Below are 5,865 nucleotides of genomic sequence, written 5' to 3' on the forward strand. Positions count from 1 at the left end.
GGCGGAAACCGCTCAAGCCTCTTATATGGCTAACAGGCCAATCGCTAGCCGCCACGTGGGAATAATTTAGAACTAGCCAATAGCGGGACTCAAATTTGCATGCAGGTGGCAGGAACTCTTTTGCACCGTGCATTTCTCTTGCAACTTGAGCAATGCACCCTGCAAAAGAAGCTGCAGAAAAGGTGGGAAACTCATCCCTGCACCGGGGTTTTCCTCCACAGCAGAAAACTCCACCGTGCAATGAAGCTGCAACCTAGCAGGGATAATTCTGGTGCCGAAGCACACACAAAATCATACCTTTGGGTTATGACATCTCTGAGTTTTCATTCACTTCTTAAATTCAGAAAAATAATGGAGCAATTGTCCTGTTGTAAAGAACTCAGAAAAACCACAGCAGGTCAGAATGGTTTTGACACTCTGGATTCCTACTGGAAATTTCTGCGTTGATCTTGTGACTTATGTGTAAGTGTTTGCACACCTCACAGTGCTAGTATTGTGCATCATGCTACAGTAACCTTAAAATGATCTCATGACCCCCTGGGCATGAATCACTGGCCTATGGGAATGAGCTCCAGAACTGGAAATTAAATGGTCTTGATCAAAATAGTCTCAGTGATCAAAGGGAAAAAAGTCATCACAGAAAAAGAGTGGATCAGATCCTGACCATATTTCTGGTGTGGAGAGATGGTATCAGCTGTAATTGCTTCCATATTCTCAGCTGTACAGTGCAACCTCTTGAGACCTCCCCCAGGACAGATCTGTCTCTTCCCACCAAATATGAGATGTTATAATAACTAGAAAAAAAGAACTAACACCAGAGAACTAACAGCTAAGAATCAGTCACCACAGCTCACAGGTGCCAACCCTAGCAGCCTGTGGCAGGGATGGAAATGTCTCCTAATGACAGCGAGAAATAACCTCTACAAACACACAAGTGCCAAGCACAGGAGTTGGTGCTGGCCATTTTCCTGTGAAGAAAGCCAAAGCCCACACATTCCTTTCTCCCGTGGGGTTATCCTGCAACCCAAAGTATCACCAGTAGGTGGCAATACAGGCTTTGGCATACTGCATCTTCTTAGGGTGGCCCTTAGCCAGCATGGCCCTGTTCCTGCTCTCATTTTATCCATCCTTTATACTTACCCAGAGGAGGGGAGGTTAAAATTGCTACCAGCCTGATTTGGGATGTGTGCGCGCCACTCTGCCCTGGTGCCAGATGAGAGTCCAGCCACAGCTGTGAGGAGATGGGTGAGCTTGTTGTAGCCAAGGGTGTGACATCCAGGGGGATGTGCACTCAAGGAAGCCTCAGGAAGGAGAGAGAAGAAAGACATCACAATTAACCAGTGGTAGGGACAAGGGCAAGGGAGATGGGTACCTGCAGAGCTATGTTCTGTGTGCTGGGCCTCTGTCCTTGCCTGGGTCGCTGTGGTTTTAACTTCTGAAAGTTCAAACCTCACACTTGGAAAAGGGGGCAGGGAGCACTGGGACCACTGGGAAGGGGGCTCGGTGGGTGCCCTGGGGTCAGCAGGCAGGGAGTGTTCTGACACCTTTTCAGCTGTTGCTCTCAAATGAGCAGGGAGGCTGACATTGATTTAAAATCTCTGCAAGTCCTCACCGTGAGAGAGCAGCAAAGGCATAGAGATAAGTCCCTGGCCCGGGGCCCACAGCACGTGCTGGGCATGTTCCATCAAAGCCTGGTCATGTCAGCTGGCCCCACCATGTGCTTCCTCAGAGCATGTGCAGGGCTGGTACATCCTGGGAATAAGGTCCTTCTTGTTGGGCTGCACTGGCTGAGAAATCCATCCAGTTCATCTCTGCTTCACTGTATTTTCCTACTCATTGCAAGCACCACGCCCTCACAGATGGCAAACAAGCCCCCGTCAGCTGGCCAGCCCATTACTTGGACCCTACAGTAATAAAGACCAAGAGAGAGGGAGAGGACACATGAGTATCCTGTCACGTGGCTAGCCCTGGTCTTTTCAGGAGGTCATACATGCCCAAGGCCCATTTTGGAGGCAGCACCAGTCTTCCTTGGCATGACCTGATTTGCTATTTGCTTTGCTTCCTGCAGGCTTGGATCTGCCTGTTTTCACTTCCCTGTCTAGCCCAAGCCCCCTCCATTAGCCTCATTTGGTCATAGCTGGGTCCTAGCCAAGTATGACTGAAAAAATGACCTAACCCCAGCGGCAGCCAGTTGAGCACTAACCAAAGTTCAGCAAAGGGACCTTGTGCAGAGGTTGCTTAGACAGAATGGGCTGTACTCAGCATGCCCTGCCCAGCAGCACACCTCTGGGAAGAGCAGGTTGGCAGTCAGAAGCAATCAGGGTTCATGGACAGAGCATTTATTGACACCATCACCATAGTACTGGAGCATTGCAACCACATGCAAACCATTCAAAGACTACATCCTTCCCTCTGGCTTCACAGCAGTTGTATGTGGTACAGGTGGTTTGTCAGGTGCCTCTATCATTTCCCTCCCAAGGTGGTGAATTCTGCTGCCTCCAGGGGGCAGGGGGGGAGTTTCAGAGCTGAATGGACTTTCCCCAAGGAGACCCGTCGCCTGCACCTGTGTCACTGGCAGCATGGCTATCTCTAACAATTCTGAGGAATGAGGCTGAAAGGGGTAGGGAGAGCCACAGCCAGGTCTGTGACCTCCACGACCACGGGGTCTTACCTTGGACAGGTCTGAGGTCAGCATGCCCATGCTGGAGTCAGGTCTTCTCCATATGCTTGGCAGGTTGGGATGCAAGCACATTACAGGGCAGAGCTGCTTCCAGGCCTGCACCTCCCATTCCAGCTGTTGGCTATTGTAGCGATGAAGCCTGAAGTGGTAGCCATGTAGAGCACTGTACCCAGCTCTGAATCAGACAGGAAGAGGCCATTTTCTGTCAGCTGGAGGCAGCACAAGGTATTTCCAGATGCAGAGGTGGCTTGGGTGTCTAAGCACCATGAGGAATCCAGGAGGAGCTCAAAACTCCACCACCAGAGCGCTCACAGGGAATACCAGGCACAGATGGTGAAGCTAGGAGGGCAGACTGGCTGGGCTACCAGTCTCATCTGTACTGACACGTAAACTTCAGGGCATTTAGGACCAGGTGGGTTGCCTTTAAGGCCCCTGAAGGTTTGTTCTGGTAACCCACGCAGGTAGGAAAGCAAGCCCCTAGGGCAGGAGGTAGGAAAGCAAGCCCCTAGGGCAGGAGAGTCCTTGGAGGAATCCTGCCTTGCCTCCCCCCTCTTCACTTCATCTCATCAGCAGGGAGGGACTACAGCTCTAAGGAACTAAGTGAGACCTCAGGGGTTGTCTCTGCACTCAGCTTGGAGCCACTGTCTACAATGAGGCAGTTCCACTGGCATTCATAGTGGCTAAGAACATTAGTGCAGAGAGCTAGTGCAAAGGGCAGGCCAGCAGAAGCATCTCAAGCCCATTTCCCAGTGTGGCCCACATGCTACAATGGATGTTGGCTTGGCCCAATTACTGGCTGATCAGCCTAGAAGCACCTATTGCACTGGAATCTTTCTGACCCCACGATATGCAGGCATAGTTGATTTTAGAGAGACTGCTCTACCAGTAAAGCCTACAATAGGCTTACTTGTAGGAGTCTACTATAGACCTCCCCATCAAGAGGAAGAACTAGATCAGGAATTCAGTAGGGAACTGGCTGGGGCTGTGTGCTCCCAATACTTCCCTGACGTATCGTAGGATGAGTGCACGGCCAAATCTGATAGGTCACAGAGCTTTCTTGCTTGCAGTGATGACCTCTACCTAATGCAGGAGGTCTATGGGCTGATTAGGGGAGAGGCAATGCTTTATCTGGTCCTGGCCAAAGGGGAGGACAGGTGAGCAATGTGAGGACTGAGGGGAAGCTTGGTGATAGCGACCAAGAATTGGTCACCTTCTTAGTTCACCAAAGAGCAGGCAAACCCCTCAGTAAAACAGAAATCCTTAACTTTGGGAAGGCTGACTTTTGCAAACTCAGAGATTTGGTCAGTCAGGCAATTAGAGGCCATACCCCCCTAGAAAAGGGAGTACACAAGGAATGGTCATCTCTCAAAAACATAATGATTGAAGCACAGGGAAAAGCAAGTCCATCTCACAAGAAATGTAGTCATTGGGCAAGGAAGCCCTCTTAGCTGAACAAGGAAATGTTGGACCTCATTAAGCTCAAAAGAGAAGCCTACACCAGGTGGAAAATGGGAAGCATCACCAAAGAGGACTAGTCAGCACTCACCTGCACCTGTAGAGAGCAGTCCAGAAAAGCCAAGGTACAAACTGAACTCAGGCTAGCTACAGGAATCAAGGACAACAAAAAGTTCTTCAGATATATGGGAAGTCAAAAAAAGAACAAAGGTAGCATTGGGCCCCTGCGAGATCTAATGGGGCAACCGACATCTGATGCTCAAGAAAGAGCTAATCTCCTAAATGACTTTTTTGCATTGGTTTTTCACCCTCCCAAGGGGATCACACCGTCAGAAAAGACACAAACCATCCTGGGAACAGGTGACGGGCCCAAAATTGATGTGGATTAGGTGAGGGAACACCTTGAGAAACTGGACATTCACAAGTCCGTGGCCCCAGACAGAATGTACCTGAGTGTCTTGAAGGAGCTGGCAGACATCATTGCATCCCCCTTGCAAAGATTTTAAAATTTGTGGCACTCAGATGAGGTCCCAGAAGACTGGAAAGGATCTAACGTGGTCCCTATCTTCAAGAAAAGGAGGAGGGTGACCCGGGGAATTATAGACCAATCAGTCTGATGTCTGTCCCTGGAAAAATCCTGGAGGAAATTGTCAAGGGATCCATCAACACGACTGATGGAAGGCAAGCATCTGAATGCCAGCCAACATGGCTTTGCGACTGGCAGGTCTTGCCTGACCAACCTCATCTCCTTCTATGACCAGGTAACATGTGCCCTGGACAAGGGAGATAATGTGAATGTCAGATATCTGAATTTCAGGAAAGCCTTTGACCTAGTTCCCCATGATGTCCTCATGGTTAAGCTGGGGAACTGTGGCCTTGATCATCTTACAGTCCAATAGCTAGGTAACTGGCCATGGGGTTAGACCCAAAGAGTACTAGTTGATGGGAGCAAATCAACATGGCACAGAGTGACCAGTGGAGCCCCTCAGGGCTCAGTACTTGGGCCGGTACTCTTTAACGTCTTCATTAACGATCTAGGTTCCGGAGTCAGATGTGAACTGGCAAAGTTCGTGGATGACACCAAATTATGGGGGAGGGCAGTCACACCACAGGACAGACTGGGGATACAGGCCGACTTGGACACACTCTCAAGGTGGGCTGACCAAAACCTGATGGCCTTCAATGTAGAGAAGTGTAAGGTGCTGCACCTTGGTAGGAAGAACCTTCAACATACTTACAGGCTTGGCAGTGCTGTGCTCACTAGCACCACGACTGAAAGAGACTTGGGGGTCTTGGTTGACCACAAGATGAATATGAGCCACCAACACGATGCTGTGGCTGGCAAAGCAAACCAAACTCTGGTGTGCATCCACTGCTGCATCTCAAGCAAAACAAGGAATGTCATCCTCCTGCTTTATTCATCCTTGGTGAGACCACAGCTGGAGTACTGCATCCAGTTTTGGGCCCCCCCCACTTCAAGAAGGATGTGGAAAAGCTTGAGAGAGTCTAGAGGAGATCCACTCATATAATCCAAGGCCTGGAGGGCAGGCTGTATGAGGAAAAGCTGAGGGACTTGGGACTCTTCAGTCTGGAAAAGAGAAGGCTCGGTGGGGGGGTTGGTATCAGCCTACAATTATATAAAGAGGGGTACATCAGGACCTGGGAGAACAGCTGTTCATCAGAGCTCCCCAAGGGATAACAAGGTCTAACGGCCATAAACTCCAGGAATG

Source organism: Alligator sinensis, unplaced genomic scaffold (genome assembly GCF_000455745.1).
Source record: "Alligator sinensis unplaced genomic scaffold, ASM45574v1 scaffold280_1, whole genome shotgun sequence".
Lineage (NCBI taxonomy): Eukaryota > Metazoa > Chordata > Crocodylia > Alligatoridae > Alligator > Alligator sinensis.